Here is a 24863-nt window from a genome sequence, read left to right as displayed (position 1 = left end):
AAAAAAAAATGTTGGGTTTAGCCTATGTTCCTATTATGTTTTCACGGTAACATTTCCTCATCAGCACTTTCTCTGCAAGCTAACAGTCCTTGGACTTCAGGAGCCATAGATAATTGTCAAAAATGAAAAAAAATAGTCCTCAATAGGAAAAAAAATGAATATCACTACGCTATTATTGGAGAATCCTGAAGAACAAACTGTTACACTTGTTGGGTTGTATAGATTAATCATGGTTAATTGAATTGAAGAAATACTTTGTTCATATAGAATTCTCTTTCAGTATTGTAGTTTCTGTTATGATCACAAATACTTTTAAAATCTACATCATCATCCCCTTATATTTATTTGCTTTTAGTTTGGATTATATACAAAATTTGGTTTACTAATCTATAGTCATGTTTAATATAAAATTGCTTATTAGGTCATCATTCAATTACAAGACCCCATTTTGTGCCAAAAATACACCCCCTCTTCTTTTCATGTTTCTTTCTTACTCTAACTTTTGTAATTGCTGGCTTTATACCATTAAGATAGTCACATATTTATTATATTAATTAAAATGTGTTGCAAATAGCTTTCCCTAAGTAGAGATTTGGCATGTTTCATGGAGAAATTTCATTTTATGAAGTTTAATACATTAATTTGATTTAGCCAAATGATCTAGGAATTTTATTTTGATTATGTTCATCCAAAATTCATCATTATTAACATACCATTAGACACCTGAGGATAATAAAAATAGCTAAATTAAATTAAATATCCCATTTCAGAGGGCTGTTAATAGTGTCATAAAAAGATGTAAAGGAATTTCTATAAATACTATGTTACAATGCAATACTATATATAGGTTACACAACTCCTAATTAAAGGTCATGTAAGAATAAGAGGAATATAGTGAGAATAAATCAACAATTCACAATCCTTTTACTCAACTACTAAGAATCCTAAAAGGGAAAGGGTCACACTATTAGTCAGATGATTGCATTTCTATTCATTTGTAATTGATATATGTAAAAATCAAAGTAAAATAGAAGAACATCAGAAACAATTATATGTAGGAAGTTTATAGACCTTTCAAAAATTTCAGGTGATTTGCTGACACACACATCACAATTTTAACTCAATTACTTATATGGTAGAAAATATTAGAATACTGTAATCACCCATGAATCAAAATTTCAGAAGATAATAAAAACAATACAAATAAGCATGGTAGATATAAATACACTTTGGCCTATGAAGTGTACATGAAGAGACAGTTTCTGTTAAATGCATGATCCTAAAACTAGGTAAACTGGAAAGCATTTGAGTGAAGATTAATTGAGACAAAAATGGAAGTGATATTGGCATTGCTGTTCCAAAAAATATCTAGACAGGGTAAGAAAGCAGACTGATAACAGGGAGAGAATACAGAAGAGGTTAACTGAGCTTTTGAATGCTCTCAAGATTATATCAAATTAAGAACTACTGAAATATCTAGAGGTGCTTAGCCTAAACAGCAGCAAGATGCTCTCATTCATCATAGTTATCTTCAGGTCATTAGAAGACTGGTAGACAGATTAAACTTCATGTTGTTTCCTCGTTATAGAACTAACACCAGTGGGAGCAAGGAAAAAAAGAAAATGAGGAAAGAAACATTTAATGTGTCTACTATGTCCCAGGCATTGTGCTAACTGCTTTAAAAATATTATCTTATTCGGTCCTCACAACATAATCCTTGTTTTACAGATAAGGAAACTGAGTCAAGCAGAGATTAAGTAGGTGACCCAAGGTTGACAAAGCTAGTAAATTCTGTAGCAGAATTTGAATTCAGTCTTTCTGAAAGACTCCAGGAAAAAGCTGCAAACTACAATTAGACTTGAAGTTTTTTTTTTTAAAAATCTAAAATGTCAAAATGTAGCATTTATTACCAGGGATGGAGTCAATTATATGGCAACATAGGTAACATCAAAGCCTGATATTTTGTTATTCTGTTTATGATCAGTTGTTCATATAGCAATAATGAAGGCTAACAGGTAGTCCTGTTGTTGCACTAGCACTCATGATATGGCGGAAGGTCCAAAGGTAAGCCAAAACCTCTAGATTGTTGGGTGGATAATCTGTAAATGACTTATATTTGTATTAAAATGATGCTTGAGAAGGGTGGTTATCTACATCATTGTAGTCTCAAACTTCATTGTTGTGCACATTATTCACTTGTTGAGCCAATGCTGATAAGATTAAGCTTCAAGCAATGCCCATCAGCCCACCCCTCCCCCGTCTTTCCCTCCAGTGTAATAGGTCTTCCCTGACTCTTTATGTGAGACCATTTACCTCACTCTACCTCTTCCTTCCTTCCGCAACCATTGCACTCCTCTTTCTCATCCCTTAATTTTTTTAATGCCATGCCCTCAAATTCACCTTATACCCATACCTTCTATCTATGTATATTCCTTCTTTTTGTACTGTTAGTGATACAGTTTTTAAGAACTATATATATCATCTTAATGTGTAGGAATGTAAACAGTTTAGCTCTATTGAATCTCTTCTATCTTCTTTTCCCTTTTTATCTGTTTATGCTTTTCTTGGGCAAGAATTTGGTTCAAATTTTTGATTTAGTTCTGGTCTTCTCTTTATGAAGACTTGAAATCCTTGTATTTCATTGAATGACCATGTTTTCTCTTGATATATTATGCTTATGTTGCTGGGTAAGTGATTCTTGGTAATAGTCCTAGCTCCTTTGCACTCTGAAATACCACAAAATACCCTTGATCCTTTAATATTACAGCTACCAAGCCCTGTGTGCTCCTGATTGTGACTCTCTCATATTTGAATTGTTTCCTTATGGCCACTTGTAGTAGTTCTAAAATTTGACTATAATGTTCCTTGGCATTTTTATTTGGGGATATCTTTTCCTGAGGTGATTGGTGGATTCTTTCAGCGCCTATTTTGTCTGCTGGATCCAGGACATCAGGGCAGTTTCCCTTGATAATTTCTTGAAAGATGCTGTCCAGGTCCTCCTTTTGTTTATGGCTTTCAGGTCAATGACCTGATATTTTCACTCCTGGATCTATTTTATCTGATGAGGTATTTTTCATTATCTTACTTTTTTTCATTCTTTTGAATTTGTTTGATTGGTTCATGTTGCCTCATAAAGTCATTAGCTTCCACTATGCAATTGTAACTTTTAAGGAGTTGTTTTCCTCCTTTAGCTTTTGTACTTTCTTTTCCATTTGGACAATTGTACTTCTTAAGGAGTTGTTTTCTTCAGTGTGTTTTTGTATCTCTTTTTCCATTTGGCCAATTGTACTTTTCATGCAGTTTTCCAAGCTGTTGACTCTTTTTTCATAATTCTCTTGCATCACTCTCATTTCTTTTCCAATGTTTTTCTTCTACCTCATATATTTTTAAGCTTTTTTTAAGGTCTCTCATATGTTCTTTCTGGGCTTGAGGCCACCCCACTTTTCTTTGGTTTTTGCCCATAGGTGTTTTGACATTGTAGTCATTTTCTGAGTTTGTGTCTTTCTCTTCTCTGTCACCATAACAATTTTCTATGATTAGATTCTTTTTTTTGGCTCATCTTGCTTTTGGCTTTTTTTCTTTCTTTTAAATATGAGCTCTGCTTCTAGACTGGAATGGACTCTTTCTCAGGGTCTTTGTGTCAGTGGCTGCAGGGCCTAGCTATTTACTTGGTGCTGTGCTACTGTTTACCTGAGGATTATGGGGGACCCCCCATCTGTGTTGTGTTGGGGGCCTGGGGAAGTAGCTGGTACTGCTGGAGGCTTTAGGGTCTGGCAACTTAGCTGGAGTTGAGCTGGGGTTCTAATGGTGGTGTCTGATGTGTGATGAGGCCTGGTGGGATTTTTCTACATATTTATGATGCTAAACTGGAGCACTGGAGGATGCCTGTTTGCCCTGGGCTGCACTGAAGCATACAGAGGTCCAATTGCTGGAAGATGCTCCTTTGCCCTATGTTGTACTGAAGGACATGGATATCCAGCTGCTGGAAGACACCTGACCATCCTCACCTGCACTGGTGTATGTGGTGATTCTCTGAACTGGGGTCTGCTAGTTCCTCTGTCTGTACTAATGTGTGTGGGGAGTTCTGGACTTTGCCTGCTCAACTACCCTGGGACTCAGAATCTCCTACTGATTTGCTGAGATGAGGTTTGCTGCTGGCTTGATGGGATGCTTCTTATCTTGAGCTGTACTCTTCTTTTACCTGAGTGATATGGACCTCTCTTGCTGATCATTCATATCTCCAGGGCCCAAAATCTGCTCTACCCTGTCTTTCTGAGTGCTCTAGTGTTCAAGGATTTCTTTTGGGATGTCATTTTACGCCTGTTTGGAGGTGAATATGGGAGAGCTACAGTAATTTGCTGTTTACTCTTGGCTCCCAGAAGTCCCTAAGTCCCTCTTACCCTCATTTTTTTAATGAATGTTGACAATTGCTTTTACATGTAATTGGGTAATACATACATGCATACATACATATATACTCATATATATACATATATATAATATATATATATATACACACACACACATACACAAGCATACATATATTGGCACAGTTTCACCTTGGGATACTATTTTAATAATACTTTATAGGGATTAATTTGGCCCTGCCCAGAATTTTCCTCTGGGAACAGAATTAGGTTCATGTCTCTAGTACAATGCTTCTTTGTGTCCATTATAAGCAGTAAAGTTGAAATATATATATATAGTAGGACAGCAGCTAGGTGGTGAAATAAGTAAGGTGGCAGTCCTGGAGTCAGGAAGACACCTTTTTGAGTACAAATCTGACTTTGGACACTTACTAGCTGTGTGATCCTGGGCAAGTCACTTATTAATCTTGTTTGTCTCAGTTTCCTCATCTATAGAATGACCTGAAGAAGGAAATGGCAAGCCACTCCAATATCTTTGCCAAGAAAACCCCAAATAGCATCATGAAGAATAAGATGTGACTGTAAATGACTAAAGAACAAAATATATTAGGAAATTGTTTATTTAGCTTAACAAAAAATACAGAATAGGCTTATCTTCAAGCCCCATTAAGAAAATTATATTCCATTTTCTCAAGTGAATGTGTAAGTTTCTTTTCATATCCATATTCATACCAACATTGATGTATCTATGTGCATTTTTATGCTTCTATTTCTATGACTGTCTACTAAAGGGTCCTTGTCTGCCTTTAAAAGCCAAAACAAGGAGCCAGCTAAAATGAGACAATTCCTGGCTTTCTTCAAGACTTAGACTCTCACTTTCTGGAGGGGATATTACTTGGTAAGTGCCTCTACCCTCCCTATTAGTCCCCTTCTGTGAGTCCCTTCCATTTATACTGTTTATATTTTCTTTGATTTTGGTGATTTGTATGTTTTCTTCCCAATTAAAATGTGAACTTGAAAGCAAATAAGTGCTTAATAAATGCTTGCTGAATGACGATAAGTTGGTGTAATATATTTTTGCACTAATAATGCCCTTAGGAGATCATCTCTGTGGGACCTTATTAGTAGTAGAATTGGTCTCCTTTTCTCCAGTCTCTACTTTCTTAAACCATCCTTCATATATCTTCTAAAAGTGATATAACCAAAACATAGATCTGACTATATAACCTTGGTACTGAAAAATTCTTCAATAGCTTCCTAGGATAATATACAAACTCAGCTTAACAGTTAAGTAAATCATTCCACATCATGGCTCCCACCTAACTCTCCAGAGGTTAGATTTTAATTCAATTACTGAATGTGAAAAGCCAGAGATTTCACTTCAGTCTTTGTATACACAGTAACAAGTACAATACTATTGACATATTAGTTACCTAGTAAATGTTTGTTGAATTGAATATAAAAATAGCTTAAAAGTCACCATCAATTTCACATATAATCCCAAAAGGAGGTGGGTTGGTCATTTACTGAAAATAAGGGATAGCAAGTGGACACATGCAAGGGTATCTATTTTTTTAAGTGATCCAGACATTACCCTTTAGTGTTTTGAGTAAATTGCCTTTGGAAGATATATTCAGGACATGGAGAACCATTACACAGGATGAGAAGTCATAGATCAGATCATTTGAGTTTCCACCTTCATGTCATCTTTCCTATGCAGCCCCTTATCCCTTCTGACACTGCTACTACAAGTCCTTATGATCTCATACCTTATTATTGAAATAGCCAACTGCTTAGTCTCTTGGTCTTAAATGTCTGTCTCCCCACTCCAATTCAAACTCACTTTTCAAATTGATCTTCCTAAAACTCAGTTCTGACCTTAACACCATCAATATTCAAAAAACCTCTATCTTCTATCATTCAACAAACTTTAACATCCACAGAATCAAATATAAAATTCTCCCACTTGACTTTCAAAGCCCTTTTTCTTCCTTGGCTCCTTATCATGTTTCAAATATTCTCATACCATACTCTTTTTCAGGTACTCTGAATTACAGTAAGAATGGTGTCCTTTCTGTTCTTTGCCTAGTACACTCCACCTCCTGACTTTTGAGTGTTTTCACTGGCTTTCTCATATTTTTTGAAAATTCTTCCTCTTTATCTCTTTCTCTTGGCTTCATTTTAGCCTGAGCTAAAGTTCTGACTTCTGCAAGAAACTTTACCATAAGAAATGGGGATGATGCAGACTTCATAACAACCTGGAAAAACCTACACGACATAATGCTGAGTGAGCAGAGCAGAGCCAGGAGAACGTTGTGCACAGCCACAGATATATGGATTCCGTGAGGACCAACCCTGACAAACTGCGCTTTTCTCAGCAACCTAAGGGGCAAGGACAATTCCAGGGGACTCACGATGGAGAATGCTATCTTCATCGAGACAAAGAACTGCGAAGTTTGAATACAGACTGAGGCACACTACATGCTCGCCTTTTCTGCTTCTCTTTTGTTTTTGTTTTTGGGTTTTTTTTTTTGGTTCTGTTTCTTCTTTCTCATGATTCATTCCATTGGTCAAAATTCTTCTCCATGACTTGACTAGTGCATAAATTAATTCAATGCGAAGTTATACATGACAGTTATATGAGACTTCATGCCATCTTGGGGATGGAGGGGGGAGGGAGGGGAGAAAAACTGGAACTCAAAACTATGTAGAACCGTGCGTGGTAAACTAAAAATAAATAAAGAAATTTATAAAAAAAAATGGAGACTTAACCAAAGTAAAATAGTTAGAAAGTGATAGCCAAGATTTGGACCCATACCTTGTGACTCCCAATCTAGTAGTCTTTCCACTTATTAAGTCATGTTGCATCCCTACTAGTATTCATTCCCCCAACTATAAATAACTCTGCTTCATTCAGATTATGGTAATTCTTTTTTGGAAAATGGAAGAAGAATATCTGATGCCACTGCTCATAAAAGAGGGAACCAATCACATACCAAGTTCTTTCTCACTGAATTGAAAAATGGAGCCCCAAACTTGAGAATAAACTTTCACTAAACAGTTCTAAATGACAGGAATTCATGTTATATACAAGGTATCCAGGTAAGGCTATACCTTGTGAAATAAAAATGTCCTTAGGATAAATGGGAATGATTACATACTGTCTGGGCAATCAAAAAACTCTTGTTGAAACCCTAAGTGCCTAGAAGCAATTTGTGTTTTATAAGTCCAGTAACTAAGACAGGCATTCCTTCTAGTTCACAATGATTGTATGTGGGAGGGTGATTGCTTGGAGCACAGAATATGTAGGAAGTAGAACTTCAATTACTATATAATGAAATTGCTTATAAGACTGGTGTCAGGGGACAAGGATAATACCCACTTTATAGGCTTTACATGTAATAGCTAGACACATGCACTATAGCGCTCTCTCTCTCTCTCTCTCTCCCTCTCTCTCTCTGCACTGGGAGCATTATTTGACTCATACTATATAACCAAACCCATGGTATAACAACAAACAGGGTATTTTCTAAAGTAGGTTTACTTATTTTAAAGAAACCAACAATTTGTCTGTCAACCACAGGGGACACTTGCCTATTGGATATGAAAATTCACAGAGGAATAGAAAAATATTTCAGAAGTGTATAGCTCCTGCTGTGCTCATTCTGGTTCTCTGAAAATAACTCCAGAGGAGGTAGTGTACTCCATTACACAGTGATATTCATCCCAGACCAGAAGGTGCTTTAAACTTAGAAATTCAAGAAATATACACAAAAAATCCCAAAAACATTCCTGAAAAAGTTTAAAAAAAACTATGGAAAATATTTAATGGATAATTATTATCAGAGTTTCTCTGAAGCTCTGAGTTTTACTCATTGACCAGATGTTTTTGCTTCTATTGTTTAGCATACTTAGAAAAAAATAAATACATCTATCTGGTGATAAAGAAGTAGTATAAGAAACCTTAATCTGAGATATTTCATTAGAAAAAAAAAAACAGAAGGCTAAGGGTAAAAAAGTTTAAACCAAAATTCTTATACTGAAAAATCAATTAGACAGCTTTGATCAATTCCTATATTTTCTTTAATTCTAGAGCATTAATCTAGTATTTACAAATAGCTTAGACCATGTTTTATCATTTTACTAAGGTTTCTGTCCTTTACTATGCCAAGTAGCCAAAATGATTGCTCTTAAACTATTAGGTTACACCCCTGGAGTGTGGGATTCATGAAGCATTACATTTCCCTTTCAGCTTATAATCCAACCCCATCATTGTTGGACCCTCTCTTTATTGATTGATTAAAGTAGAGCAGAGTAAGAGAAGTTCATACTAGAAACAGCATTTACTTCCACAAAGCCTACATGGGAATCCATGAGGGCAAGTGGCCAAATTGTTTCCCAGGCTTTGATAATACACAAATTAGCTTTAGTGTTAACAGCAGCAAACCTATTTGTACCACCACTGAGCAGCAGTAACTGAATGCCATTACAGATAATCTCTGTACCTCAGGTATCCCATTACTCGGCAGTGCACCCTGGGTAAGTCATTCAGCATCAGCTGGACAATCTGGCTAACTTTACTATGTGGCAGATTTATAAGAAAAAGAGGACACCTCTGAATGAACAGAAAGAAAACGTGTGCAGGGGAAATGTGTGGGTAAGAAGCCTCATGATACAATTTTGGAACAAAGAAGGCAAACCATGCCAGTTCTTTTATAGCTGAGGTTAGATTTTAATTCAATTACTGAATGTGAAAAGCCAGCTACTTATTCACATTATCAGGTGTTCTCTGAAGAGGGTCTTTAGCATATTTTTGTGATTTATTGTCCATTGGGCTTTTAAATTAAGCTCTAGATGTCCATCTGTTATGTAACAAAAGGAAAATGCTACTCATCTCATTTCTTTGCAGCTCTGAGCAGTACAATCTAAAGAATGCTGACATTTAATGAAACTTCATTTTCCTCACTTTATTAATGCTCTATAAGTTACTCTGTTCCTGCTGAAGATAACCTGGTGTATGTTCAGATGCCTGTAGGTAGCTTATGAATAATTATAATCTTCCAAACAGACAAATAGAAGATTCTGCACTTTGATGTCCTCTTCTAGGAATTACACTATAACAAGTACTTCTAATGATGCTTCTTGGAGCACTCTATATTATACTTTAATTAATTTGAAGATATTTTAAGCATGGTACTTTCTGATTTTAGAATCTGCCCACCAGTAGAGTCTATCCCTTCAATTGGTTTCTTTTAAAGTTTATCAATAATAGCAGGACAATTTGGGACATTTGAAAACAATCAATTTTATATTTTAAATCCTCCACAATCCTCCTCTATGTACCTTTCTTCATATTTCTTAGTCACATGGCAAATACTGCACTCAGGTTGGCTAGCCACCTGTACCCTGAATGGGACATTCCATGGTTTTTTTGCCTCTGTGTCTTTCCAAAGCTATATCCTTTGTTTGAAATGTATTCTTTCTTCACCAATACTCAGAAAATTTCTAATTTCCATCAAAACATAGCTCAGGTGCTTGAGCAATGACCACATGAGATGTTTTTCTGTTCCCTCTTATTGTCACTAGTCACGCCTTCTTGAAATTATTTCATATTACTTCTAATATACAATGTATTTACTTACATAATATACATATATTGTGTCTCTTATCTCAGTAGAATATGAGCTTCTTTAGAATAGAGATGGTTTCATTTTCCTTTTGATTCTCTAGTACTAATACCTTTCATGTAGTAAGTCTTTAGTGAATACTTTTTATTGAATTTTTCGTGTAGTTCTCCTTTTGGTGGATGACATTTTATTAATTACATTAACCGTCTCCAAAGGAGACCTATAATCCTAAAAAAGAGTAATCTAACTGCCCAAACAGGAACAAGTCAAGATTGATCATTCTTGTCCTTTAGTATGCATTTTAAAGGTAATGATGAAATGGAACCAAAGTTTTCTAGGAGGAGCCAATTGCATAATTCTTATAATAACTCCAGTTTGCTCCCTGAATCAGAGCTTCTATTTATTTATTTTTAATGGCAGTATTATTCTGTAAATATATGACTGTAAGCCATGAAATCCTGTAGTCTCCAAAGAATTTAAGTTGACAGCAATAAAAAGGATATAAAGAGGCACACAATAGCCACAAACAGGTTGTTTGGTTAATTACATAGGAAAAACTAAACAACAAATGTCATCAGAAAAATGAATGGCTGGTAAAACAAGGGGGAGGCTGCTGATTCACAAAGAAATGATGAGTGATAACTTCTGGATAGTCAATGTCATGAGAATATGAGGTCAACCCTAGTGTGTTTGGTTGTTACTCTATCAGAAGAGGGAAAATTGGGTTCAGGAGATATTAATAAGCTTGGATCACTAATATTAGAGGAAGTTGCCACATTGATGAGATCACAGAAGCACTGCAGTTTTGGAGTATTGCCTGCATGTGTGAGTCATTGGACTTTCAATTGGAAATTGAAAACAAATCCTGATTTTAAATTTAATTAATACAGTCAGATTGCTGAGAGTAAAAATGTAAGACTTTAAATAAATTATGACCAAATGTGGCCCTGTATAATCTCTTTCTCAAAGCCTCTTTGTGTCAACTCTATTTAATTTTGCTTTATAAATTATTTATCCATGTTAGCAAAGGCCATGCAGCCATTTTAACTTTATCTATAGACAAAAGGTAAGTTTGAAAAGAAGTTGGCTATGCAATTGGATGAAGTAATTCGATCATTTTTTTTCTTTTTTCATACTTTATTATTTAATATTTTAGTTTTCAACATTGATTTCCACAATATTATGAGTTACAAATTTGCTCCCCATTTCTACCCTCCCTCTGACTCCAAGATGGCATATCTTCTGATTGCCCCGTTGCCCAGTCAGCCCTCCCTTCTGTCAACCCACTCTCCCCTATCTTCTTTCTCCTTACTTTCTTGTAGGGCAGGACGGATTTCTATGCCCCATTGCCTATATATCTGATTTCCCTGTTGCATGGAAAACCAACTTTTTTTTGAGCATCTGCTTTTAAAACTTTAAGTTCCGAATTCTTTCCCCTATTCCTTTGCCACTCACCCTCCCTAAGAAGGAAAGTAATTTAACATAGGCTACATATGAATCATTATTCAAAACGCTTCCACAATAATCATGTTGTGAAAGACTAATTATATTTCCCTTCATCCTATCCTGTCCACTTTTTTCAAATTTCTCCCTTTAGGCTTTTTCTCCCTTTTCAATAGTATTTGCTTTTGATTACCTCCTCCCCCATCTGCCCTCTGTTCTATAATCTCCCCTTTTTATCCCCTTCCCCCTATTTTCCTGTGGGGTAAGATACCCAAATGAGTGTGTATGTTATTCCCTCCTCAAGTCAAATCCAATGAGAGTGAGATTCACTCATTCCCCCTCATCTGCCCCTTCTTCCCTTCCAAAAGAACTGCTTTTTCTTGCCACTTTTATGTGAGATAATTTACCCCACTCTATCTCTTCTTTTCACCCTCTCTCAATATATTCCTCTTTCACCCCTTAATTGTATTTTATTTTTTTAAATACCATCCCTTCATATTCAACTCACCCTGTGCCCTCTGTCTATATATGTACATATAGATAGATAGATAGATAGATAGATAGATATATGTATGTATGTATGTTCCCTTCAACTACCCTAATACTGAAAAAGGTCTCATGAATTACACACATCATCTTTCCATGTAAGAATGTACAAAAAAAACAACAGTTCAACTTTAGGAAGTGGCTTATGAGTTCTCTTTCTTGTTTACTTTTTCATGCTTCTCTTGATTCTTTGATTTGAAATCAGATTTTCTATTCAGCTCTGATATTTTCACTGGGAAAGCTTGGAAGTCCTCTATTTTGTTGAAAATCTATATTTTGCCTTGGAGCATGACACTCAGTTTTGCTGGGTAGGTGATTCTTGATTTTAATCCTAGCTCTTTTGACCTCTGGAATATCATATTCCAAGCCTTTCAATCCCCTAATATAGAAGCTACTAGATCTTGTGTTATTCTGATTGTGTTTTCACAATATTCAAATTGTTTCTTTCTGGCTGCTTGCTGTATTTTCTTCTCGAGTTGGAAACTCTGGAATTTGGTGAAAATATTCCTAAGAGTTTTCTTTGGGGATCTTTTTCAAGAGGCAATTGGTGGATTCTTTCAATTTCTATTTTACCCTCTGGTTCTAGAATATCAGGTCAGGTTTCCTTGATAATTTCTTGAAAGATGATTTTGATCATGGCTTTCAGCTAGTCCAATGTTTTTTTTTTAAATTATCTCCCCTGAATCTGTTCTCAAGGTCAGTGGTTTTCCAATGAGATATTTCATATTGTCTTCCATTTTTCATTCTTTTGGTTCTGTTTTATAATATCTTAATTTCTCATAAAGTCACTAGCTTCCACTTGCTCCAGTCTAATTTTTAAGGTGGCATTTTCTTCAATGGTCTTTTGGAATTCCTTTTCCATTTGACTAATTCCTCCTTTCAAGGCATTCTTCTCCTCATTGGCTTTTTGGAACTTTTTTGCCATTTGTGTTAGTCTCATTTAAGGTGTTATTTTCTTCAGTATTTTTGGGGTCTCCTTTAGCAAGTCATTGGCTTGATTTTCATAGTTTTCTTGCATCACTCTCATTTCTCTTCCCAATTTTTTCTTCTATTTCTCTTATTTGCTTTTCCAAATCCTATATCACTTCTTCCATGATCTGAGACCAATTTATATTTTTCTTGGTGGCTTTTGATGTAGGCTCTTTGACTTTGTTGACTTCTTCTGGCTGTGTGTTTTGATATTCTTTGTCACCAAAAAAAGGTTCTGAAGTCTGAGTCTAAGTCTGAGTCCTTTTCTCCTGCCTGGTCTTGTTGCCAGCCAACTACTTGACCTTTGAGCTCTTTGTCATGGTATGACTGCTTGTAGACTAGAGAATACTTTGTTCCAAGCTTTAGGGGCTACACTGCTGTTTTCAGAGCTACTTCTACTCCACAGTTACTCCAAGCTCTGCCAAAGCAGCACTCTTCCTTCCCCAAGAACTGCCAACCAGGACCAGGACCCAGATGCAAGCAGGGCAAAGCAAGAGAAACAGCTTCTGTGCCAGCAAAGTGCTCCTTGCACTGATCTGCCACTTCATTCCTCCAGCTGTATAAGCCAGGGATTCTGCTATCACCTGATGCTGGAGCTCTGAAAGCAGCTGCAGGAGCTTCCTGCTGCTGCCACCACTGCCACAATGCCACCTCCACCACCCCCAGAACTGGAGCCTGACAGTTCTCACCTGATCCAGCAGTTTTCACACTAACCTGTTCAGTGGTCTTTGGCATTTGTGGGTTAAGAAGTCTGGTAACTGCCACAGCTCAATGACTCATGGCCCTAAGGCCTGCTCCTCCCGACTTCCAGTCTGGTTAGTCCTGGCTCCACTCTCCACACCATACAATAGACCCTTCCCAGTGACCATAGAGGCTGTCCGGGCTGGAGACCTGCTTACCTTGGCTATTTTGTGGTTTCTGCAGCTCTAGAATTTGTTCAGAGCCATTTTTACAGGTGTTTGGAGGGATTTGGGCATGAGCTTAAGCAAGTTCCTGCTTTCCAGACTCCATCTTGTCTCTGCCCCCATTCAAAAATATTATAAGGACCTGTTGTGTACACTATGCCAGGTACATAGACAAATTCATAGTTACAGTAATCCCTGAGACTGCCTTCATGCATTGATTTATGAAGAATGATTTTAGATGTTATAATGACTATATTTACATTCAGTGATTAAAATGAAGCAGATTTAGATTTTGACTCAGGAAAGCAAAGCATAATGAAACAAACAAATCAAAACAAACTAAGAATTCAAATTGTCTCAAAGTGAAATTGTCTGACTCATAAAATGTTATGTTTCCCCATCCTTGAGAGTCTTCAAATGGAAGCTGTTGAATACCTGTGAGGTGTGTTGTAAAGATGATTCATGAAAGGACACAATTTTACATAAATGGCTGATGAGTCAGGATTTTCATATCAGAAGCTCTGGTTCTATGGAATGATCAAAAAATAATCTCATCGTTTCTTTTGACCATACTTGTGTGCTAATATATTAACATTTTGCCATGGTGTATCAGTCTAAGAGTACTAGGACTAGTGTACCTGGCCTTGTATACTAGAACTATGAACTGAGTGTTCATCTAATTTAGCAGGAAAACAAAGTTTGAAATAAAAATAATTTACTTTATTGACTATATATTTTCAGTCTCTAGACACACAAACATGTGTTTATGTATGTATATATGTGTATACATTTACATATATACACATATACATGCACACAAAGACACATGTATGTACATATATATATGATCTAGGTGCACTACTATAAAATAATGACTAAATATATGTTCATTCCATTCTTTTTATCAAGAATATTTTATGAACTCATCCCTATGCATAAGTCTCTTTAAGTGCCTTTCTTTCCCTGCATTTTAATGAAAAAAGGACTCTTTTACCTGTTCAGGTTGAAATGGAAACAAAGAACATTTACTCTACTATTTAGTACCCTTTTTTCATTTGTTTGTTTTCTATCAATAAAATTAATTATCAGAACAGAAAATAGGGAATCAAAACAGAAATTAATATTTCTAAGGAATTTTGAAGTTTGATATACTCGTTACTTTAAAAAATAAATATTAATTTCATTCACTGTCATTTAGTCAGTAAAAATCTCTCTAAGAAGAGATATTAAAAAATGCTTGAGGAGATTAATAAACACAGTGATGCCAAATAGAAACTTTTGCTGATTTTTCCCTAATATATGGAGATAGTCTTGATGAAGACTACCTCAACCTAAGTGCTACAGAATATGATGTAAGGAATTATATAATTCATATTTTTATAGTTTTTCACCTTTCTTTTCTTTTGTTCTTCTTTTGTTTTTAGTGTGATTGAACCAAATAACAGTCCTTGACATTTGTAGGAGGAAAAAATGGCAATGATGTTAACAAAGATAGAAAAAAAAAGGAAATGGACTAGACCATATGCAGGATGTCCCAAAAGTTTTAGGGTGATTTTAAGCTATTAAAGCTTATTAAAGTCATTAATGCTGAAAACTGCACTAAAACTTTTATCCTGAAAGCCTTAATTGCTTAAAGCTATGCTAAGACTTTTGGGACACCGTGTATATTTATGTAGAACAGATCAAATTTAGATTTGTGCAAATACTGGGAGAGTAAGTTATATTATGATTGTAATGTGGAAATTAACAATTACTTCACCACAGACTTCTCTAGTTATTTAGAGCATTTTAAAAGTTTGGTTGTTGATTACTTGTAATTATCTTTTTAACCATTCATACATATCTTTTGATCAATAACCTATCGGGAGTAACTCAGCATTATAGGTCTATGTCAATTTCCTATATATCTTTGCTATCACATTTTTATCAGAGTTATGTAATGTGTTGATTTTTCCTTTAATTTTTTTTAATTTATTTAACATATTTAGTTTTCAGCATTGATTTTCACAAGAGTTTGGATTACAAATTTTCTCCCCATTTCTACCCTCCCCCCCACTCCAAGATGGCGTATATTCTGGTTGCCCTGTTCCCCAGTCAGCGCTCCCCTCTGTCACCCCACTCCCCTCCCATCCCCTTTTCCCTTCCTTTCTTGTAGGGCAAGATAATTTTTTACGCCTCATTGTCTGTGTATCTTATTTTCTTGTTGCATGCAAAAACATTTTTGTTTGTTTTTGAACATCTGTTTTTTAAAACTTTGAGTTCCAAATTCTCTCCCCTCTTCCCTTCCCACCCACCCTCCCTAAGAAGTCAAGCAATTCAACATAGGCCACATGTGTATCATTATGTATAACCCTTCCACAATACTCATGTTGTGAAAGACTAACTATATTTTGCTCCTTCCCAACCCATCCCACTTTATTGATTTTTCTCCCTTGACACTGTCCCCTTTCGAAAGTGTTTGTTTTTGACTACCTCCACCCCCATCTGCCCTCCCCTCCATCATCCCCCCATTTGTTTTTATCTTCTTCCCTCTTCTTTCCTGTGGGGTAAGATTCCCAATTGGGTATGTATGGTATTCCCTCCTTAGGCCAAATCTGATGAGAGCAACGTTCACTCACTCCCCCCTCATCCGCCCTCTCCCCTCCTCCCAAAGAACTGCTTCCTCTTGCCACCTTTATGGGAGATAATCCATCCCATTCTATCTCTCCTTATCTCCCTCTCTCAGTATGTTCCTCTCTCATCCCTTAATTTGATTTTATTTCTTTTAGATATCTTCCTTTCATCTTCAACTCACCCTGTGTCCGCTCTCTCCCTCTCTCTTTCTCTCTCTCTCTCTCTCTCTCTCTCTCTCTCTCTCTCTCTCTCTCTCTCCATATATATATATATATATACACATACACACATTGATATATACAAACATACACATTCACCCATATATATACATAAACATATATGTATGATATTCCCTTCAGCTACCCTAATACTGAGGTCTCATGAATTATACTTGTCATCTTTCCATGTAGGAATGTCAACAAAACAGTTCACCTTTAGTAAGTCCCTTGCACTTTCTTTTTCTTGTTCTTTTTCTTGATTACCTTTTCATGCTTCTCTTGATTCTTGTGTTTGAAAGTCAAATTTCCTATTCAGTTCTGGTCTTTTCACTGAGAAAGCTTGAAAGTCCTCTATTTTATTGAAAATCCATATTTTGCCTTGGAGCATGATACTCAGTTTTGCTGGGTAGGTGATTCTTGGTTTTAATCCTAGCTCCATTGACCTCCAGAATATTGTTTTCCAAGCCCTTCGATCTATTAATGTAGAGGCTGCCAGATCCTGGGTTATTCTGATTGGGTTTCCACAATACTCAAATTGTTTCTTTCTGGCTGCTTGCAGTATTTTCTCCTTGATCTGGGAGCTCTGGAATTTGGCGACAATATTCCTGGGAGATTTCTTTTTTGGGATCTATTTGAGGAGGCGATCGATGGATTCTTTCAATTTCTATTTTGCCCTGTGGCTCTAGAATATCAGGGAAGTTCTCCTTGATAATTTCTTGAAAGATGATATCTAGGATCTTTTTTTGATCATGGCTTTCAGGTAGTCCAATAATTTTTAAATTATCTCTCCTGGATCTATTTTCCAGGTCAGTGGTTTTTCCAATGAGATATTTCACATTGTCTTCCATTTTTTCTTTCCTTTGGTTCTGTTTTATAATATCTTGATTTCTCATAAAATCACTAGCTTCCACTTGCTCCAATCTAATTTTTAAAGTAGTATTTTCTTCAGTGATGTTTTGGACCTCCTTTTCCATTTGGCTAATTCTGCCTTTCAAGGCATTCTTCTCCTCATTGGCTTTTTGGAGCTCTTTTGCCATTTGAGTTAGTCTATTTTTTAAGGTGTTGTTTTCTTCAGTGTATTTTTCAGTATATTTTTGGGTCTCCTTTAGCAAGTCATTGACTTGTCTTTCATGATTTTCTCGCATCCTTCTCATTTCTCTTCCCAATTTTTCCTCTACTTCTCTAACTTGCTTTTCCAAATCCTTTTTGAGGTCTTCCATGGCCTGGGACTGGTTCATTTTTTTCTTGGAGGCTGTTGGTGTAGGCTCTTGCACTTTATTGACTTCTTTAGGCTGTCTGTTTTGGTCTTCTTTGTCAGCAAAGAAAGAATGCAAAGTCTGAGACTGAATCTTGGTGCGTTTTCACTGCCTGGCCATATTCCCAGCCATCTAACTTGACCTTTGAGTTTTTCAGTGGGGTATGACTGCTTGTAGACTAGAGAGTTCTATGTTCCACGTTTGGGGGGGAGGTGCCAGCTCTGCCACCACCAGCACAGCTCCTTCCCCAACCCCCAACCCGGACTGGGCTTAGATCTTCAGCAGGCTGTTGCACTCCTGCTCTGATCCGCCACTTAATTCCTCCCACCAGGTGGGCCTGGAGGGGGAAGTTAACAACAGCTGTAGCTGCCCCACCTCCACTGCCCCCAGGGCTGGAAGCAGAACCGCGAACTCCTTCTACTCCCGCAGCTTTTCCCACTAACCTTCTCCGCAGTCTTTGGTGTTTGTGGGTTAAGGAATCTGGTAACTGCCGCAGCTCACTGATTCAGGGCGCTAGGGCCCCCTCCGCCTGTCTTCTGGTCTGGATGGTCCACGCCGTTCAGGCTGGGTCCTGCTCCACTCTGTTCCCAGCTCCCAGCTCCCAGCTCCCAGCTCCGTGTGGGTTAGACCTCCCCCAGAGACCATCCAGGCTGTCCTGGGCTGGAGCCCTGCTTCCCTCTGCTGTTTTGTGGGTTCTGCCATTCTAGAATTGGTTCAGAGCCATTTTTATAGGTTTTTGGAGGGACTCAGTAGGGAGCTCACACTAGTTCCTGCTTACCAGCTGCCATCTTGGCTCTGCCCCCTTTCCTTTAAATTTTTAACCTTTCATTTTAATTGCATTTGCTCTGAATAAAATATTTTTAATTTAATTTATAAACATTTTTCACTTTGTTTTGTGAAATTATCTGTGCTCCTTACTTTAGAATTTTTCCTGTAGCCAGTTGTAAAAGGTACTCCCCTCTGTTACAAATTTTGTATGATATGACTTTATAGTATATCTCAAGTCAATTTTATGTTTATTATGGTATATGAGATAAGATGTTTATCTGAACCTAATTTCTGTTAAACAGCTTTCCATTTGTAGCAATAAGTTGATAAAAATGGACAGTGTTTTCCCCAGTAGTTTGTGATTTTGAATTTATCAAACACTTAAACAATACAATTTATTAATCCTAGGCCTTTCTTGTTGAGACTACTCCACATGTAGATGTACTATACTAGTATTTAATGAATATCACATTGTTTTCATGATGCACACGCACACACACAGACACACAGATGGACACATAAGTGTATGTATGTGAAATTTCATAATTTTATGTTCTTTTTGTTCTACTGCCTATCATTTCCTTGAGAATCTCTGCTATTAAATTTATAAATTAAGTAATATTGTCATTTTTAATATATTGGTTCAGTCTAATCATGTATAATCTATGTTTTTCTTTTTTTTTCCTTTTTTCTTTATTTCTGTGAGGGTGTTTTACAGTTTTATTCATGAGTCCTCAATATGTTTTGGTATGTTAAGTCCCAGGTATTTTTGGAATTTCAAAATTATTTTTAAGGTAATATCCCCAACATTTTTCTCTTAATTTTTGTTTGTGCTATCTACAAATTTTCATAACTTTCTTTAAAGAATTTGTTTCATATCTTGACACTTTGCTGAAGCTTTTAATAACACACATTTTTTTCTTTGTTGGTTCTCTGGGGGATTGGAAGTAAAGCAACATACCCTCTAGAAATAGGGAGAATTTTGTCTGTTCTTTTCTAATATCTTTATTTTCATTTCTTGTCTTATTTTTAGAACTAAGTCAAAACTAGTCAATCCTTACTTTCCTCTTAAATTCATCAGAACTTTTTTGATAAAAAATAGTTTCACATTAATAATTTTGATTATAGTAATCAATGGACATTTAACATCTAAAATGTTAGTGTAACTGCTGCACCAATGCCTGTTGGCATGTAAATTTATCCTTATTGCCAAAGGGAATCAATAAAAAAGGAGCCCAGAAAGATATTGGGAAGGCTACATCTCTCACCTCTAGATAACTCCCCCAAGGTTCGTGTAAGGCTGGGCATTCAATTCCAATAAAAGGGAGAGAGTATCATAGCAATGGGCCATAGGACAGTGGTTACAGCTACATTCAGGTTTCGGTATAAATGACTGCTCCATTTTTTCAAAGTTATTTTTTCTGATATTGGATTAAATAAGACTTTTTGGGGAGGCATGTGATTTATTTTGCCAACAATATTACAACTGGTGAAAAATCTTTTGAATTACTATTTTAAAATCTAATTATTACTGTGCAACATTTAAATATTGCCATAATGTCAGTTAATATTTTGATATTTTTTCTGGCTCCATGATCCATAGAAGATATAGCTGATGGTGAGTGGAGAGTATCCATAGCAGCCTGCACTGAGCAATAAAGGCTGCTTTGTAGGCAACTACAGCCACTATCCCCAGGTAATCTTGTTAAAAATTTTTTCCACAGTTAACAATACTACTTCAGTTATCCATAGAAAATTATTACACATCTAGTGACATTTTGAAAGTTAATCACTGAAGCATCAAATGATTCAGGAAATCTTTTCAATTGTTGCTTCTGTAAGCATCCATGAAATTCCCAAATATCTTCTCTAGATGACCACGCAATAAGCCACATATCAAGGTGTAACAACAATGCTATTTGCAGCTGCTGTGGAGGTTTAAGGCCAATAACACCAGCACACAGAAGGGCTGCTAGCACAGGGTCTTTGACCTGCTTTTCTAAGGAAAGCAACTTTAAGGGGTTAACAATCTTACTTTAATGAAACATACATATATCATTCACTTAGTTCAGGGGAAAAAGTCAGCACCCTGAATGTCAGAGCAAATACAAATAGAAATTACAAGCAGAGAAAATAACACAAATCAACAGACTGGCTTCTGTATGACATAGCAATACATGCATAGTTACCAGAGAGAGAAGCACCAACATCTGGGTTTTCGAAGCTGGGGGGGGGGGGGTCTTCTTAATGGCTACCCAAGGTCTCATCTGGACAAATCAAAGGAACAGTCTTCCAAAGAGTGAGCCCCCCAAAGCAAAATGCCAACCTCCGAGTTTATATATTCCTCTTCAGGGTCAGAGGGCATCACAACCATGTGACTCACCCTGTGAATTAGGCCTTCCTGTGACTCAAGCAGGTCACCAAAGACTCCCGACTCAGTCAAAGAATCCTGATTCAAACAAAAGCAAGGCTTAATCAAAGGCACTTGATTATCTCAGTGCTGAGAAGCATTACAAAAGAAAAAAACAGCAAAAATTCCCACCCTGCTTGCCATTACACAGGGACTTTTCAAATGGTGGTTGGTGAAAATGGCAGAGGCTCATTTTCTATACATCATTAGTAGGCAGGGAGAATAACTGCTGTACTGCTGGCCTAAATGGCCTCAATTTTAGCAATTACTCTGTGACCACCTTAGCAACCCTAGAACCTTTGAAGGATTTATCAATTGCTGGATCATGCAACCATAGAGTAACCTGCCTCCCTACCAAGTCATCACTCAATGAGGGGCATTTCAAATGACTTCCAATATGAATCATGACAACCTGTCATACTGAATGCTGAAGGTTGGAAATAGATGTCAAAACAGTGCACTTTGAATTGCAACATCTACACCTCTTTCTACTCAGATGCTAAGGCCTCTTCCTCCTCCTCTACTTCTTTTTTCTTCTCAGTTTTCAGTTGCCACTACCCAGATTGCAGGTGGAGGTAGCACTGGGAGAGGTTCTGCAGTGGCCATGGGTACAACAGGAAGAACCATACAACTAGGGACACATGCTTTCACAAGGGGTTATGGCAGAAAGAATATATGTGTTGGGTCTTGGGATGGGATTTGGTTTGTTGGTCAAGAGGTGAGAATGGTTAGACATGGGTGACTGTTTAGTCCATGTTAACAGAACATTCCATCATCTTCAACTACAAAATGTAAAGTGACATATGCTTCTTGGCATAGGAACTCTTAGTCTTCCCTTCTGCCTTGCTTCTGACTTGCCATCTTCTCTGGTTGCTGTACCCTAAGGACCACCTGGTCTTGCAATGTGCCTGCAGTTGAAATCTATTTTATATGTTATTTCCCACAATGGGGAAATACCCAATGGGATATGAGCTAGTTGTAAGAAGAGAGTATCCCATATCAGTAATACTTAAGTAATATTTAAGTGTATCCCTAGCACTTAGAACAGTTTTGGATAGGCAGTACATGCTTCAAATATACTTTGTAACTCATTAATGAAACTTTTTTTTTCTTTTTTATCAATAGTTTTCTACTTTGATATGAGGACTATATTTGTATCAAAAAATAAGTTCAGTGGAATGTCTTATTTATCTGATATTAAGAACTTTTTTGTAACATTAGTACTAATAGAAGTTTAAGTATTGGGCAAAATTCAGCTGTAAAATCATGCAAACTGTATCCACCAGCCCACTCCTGAGCCTTAGGGTAAATCATTTAAATATTGCTCTGTTTCTGAGACTGGGTTATTTAAAATATGTATTATATTAATTTGAATATTTTCATTTTTATTCATCCATTTCCCTTTAGTATTTAGTTATCTGTTATATTATTAAATGAAGTAATTTCTGATAATTATTTTTATTTCTACAACTTGAAATTTTGTTCATTGTTGAGTATTGTTTATTTTTCTCTTTTTGATTGGATTAATTTTGTTCATAGTTGAGTATTGTTTATTTTTCTCTTTTTGAGTGGATTAACAAATGGTTTATTAATTTTTTATCCTAAAACAAATAATTCCTAGCTTGATAATAGTTTCCTGGTTTTCAATATTATCATTTCATATTCTTATTTTAAGATTTCTTTTGGCATGTTTTAAAATATTCTAAGTTAAAAAAAAGAATGCTCAGCTCATTAATACTCTTTTTTAAATATGTTGATATATATCTAAATATATACATACACTATGTACATATGTGTAAATGTATATGTATGTATACACAAATGTGTACATGTGTGTGTATTTTGTGTGTATATATGTATATATGTATGTATATATATTACATCTCAGTACTAAAGTAGCTGCATCCCCTAAATTATGCTACGATATCTCATTGCTGTTTCTAATTAATTATCACTTTATATTTGATGTTTTGTGGAGCAGGGACCCTGGAGACAATTCCAAGGACAAAGAGGACTTGTGATCACTCACGGACCAGACTATAGGCCTAGGGAGCCATCAACACACCTTTCCTTAGATGATAATACCTTAGAAGAACTGAAAACCTAAAGGCTCCTGGAAGTATCTCAGAAAATAACTGCATGAAACACCTTAAGCTGGGGAGAGTGCACCCTCCGTCCTGGAAGCAGAGCCCTCCTTTAACAAAGAGTTAAAAGTCAAGAAATAAACTCGAAAAATAGCAAACAACAACAACAAAAATCTGACAATAAAAAGCTACTATGTTGCAAAGGAAGATCAAAACATTCACTCAGAAGAAGATAAAAAAGTCAAAGCTCCAACATCCAAAGCCTTCAAGAAAAATATGAATTGTTCTCAGGCCATCGAAGAGCTCCAAAAGTATTTTGAAAATCAGGTAAGAGAGGTAGAAGAATAATTGGGAACAGAAATGAGAGTGATGCAAGAAAATCATGAAAAATGAGTCAACAACCTGGTCAAGGAGACACACAAAAAATACAGAAGAGAATAACACTGTAAAAAAAAACAGACTAGGCAAGAAAGATGGCAAAGTAAAACCAGGGACTCATACGAGCTCTCCTCCAACCCCTCCAAATACCTTTAAAAATGACTCTAAGTGAATTCTAAAGCAGCAGAACCCATACAAAGATGAGGTAAAACAAATTTCCAGCCCAAGACAACATAGAAGGTTGGAAGAAAATGCCTGTTGCACCAAGACAAGAGAGGAGTGTAGTCCTTTACAAGTCCTGCCAGCATAGACCCAGACCCACCAAACCCAGAGCAGGCTTCAGGGCAGCTGAATGACTAGCAGCAGTGGTGGTTTCCAGATCTCTCAGCCCATAGATGCCAAAGACAACTGAGAAGGTCAGCAGGAAAAGTTTGTCACACCTGGGTGAAAGTGGAGCATAGTCCAGCATGCATCATGCCAGCCTAGCTCTGGCCCCAGCAAAACAGGAGTAGGCATTGGGAGTGACTGAATCAGCAGCAGCAGTGGCAGAGACAGCAGCAGCAATTCATTCCAGAGCACTCGGCTGACAGACAGTAAGGGGGTCAAACAACAGGTCAGAAGGAGATTACAAGAATTTTTCTGCTACACTGAGGCAGAACTCTGTTACTTTGCCTATATTTGGGTCTGGGTCAGAATCCTGGGTGGCAAACCCAGGGCAAGGAGGGCCACTAGCATAGCAGAGCTGGTGGATACAGTGAAACAGGGACCCTCCTCACAGTTCCTGGGCAGAAAAGAGTGCTTGTGGTCACTTACAGACCATATTACAGGTCCAGAAAGGAGTAAACACCTTTCTTTAGATTATACCACCTTGGATGAATTAAAAACATATAGGTTCTGAAAAGTATCTCTGAAAACAGATGTACAAAACCCCTAAAGCTTTGGACAGAGAACCCTCCACTGTGGAAACAGAATTCTACTTTAATGAACAGTTAAAAGTTAAGTAATAGACTAGAAAAACAAGCAAACAACAGAAAAAAAAAAACAACAAATCCTGACCATAGAAAGTTACTATGGCTACAGGAAGATCAAAACACACCCTCAGAAGAAGATAACATAATCAACTCCTATATTTGAATATTCCAAGAAAAAAATATGAATTAGCCTCAGTCCATGGAAATCAAAAAGGATTTTGAAAATTAAGTAAGAGAGGTAGAGGAGAAGTTGTGAAGAGAAGTGAGAGTGATGCAAGACAATCATTAAAAATGAGTCAATAGCTTGG

The sequence above is a fragment of the Trichosurus vulpecula genome, chromosome 4, assembly GCF_011100635.1.
Source record: "Trichosurus vulpecula isolate mTriVul1 chromosome 4, mTriVul1.pri, whole genome shotgun sequence".
Lineage (NCBI taxonomy): Eukaryota > Metazoa > Chordata > Mammalia > Diprotodontia > Phalangeridae > Trichosurus > Trichosurus vulpecula.
The sequence above is the reverse complement of the archived record's forward strand: the minus strand, read 5'-3'. Positions refer to the sequence as shown.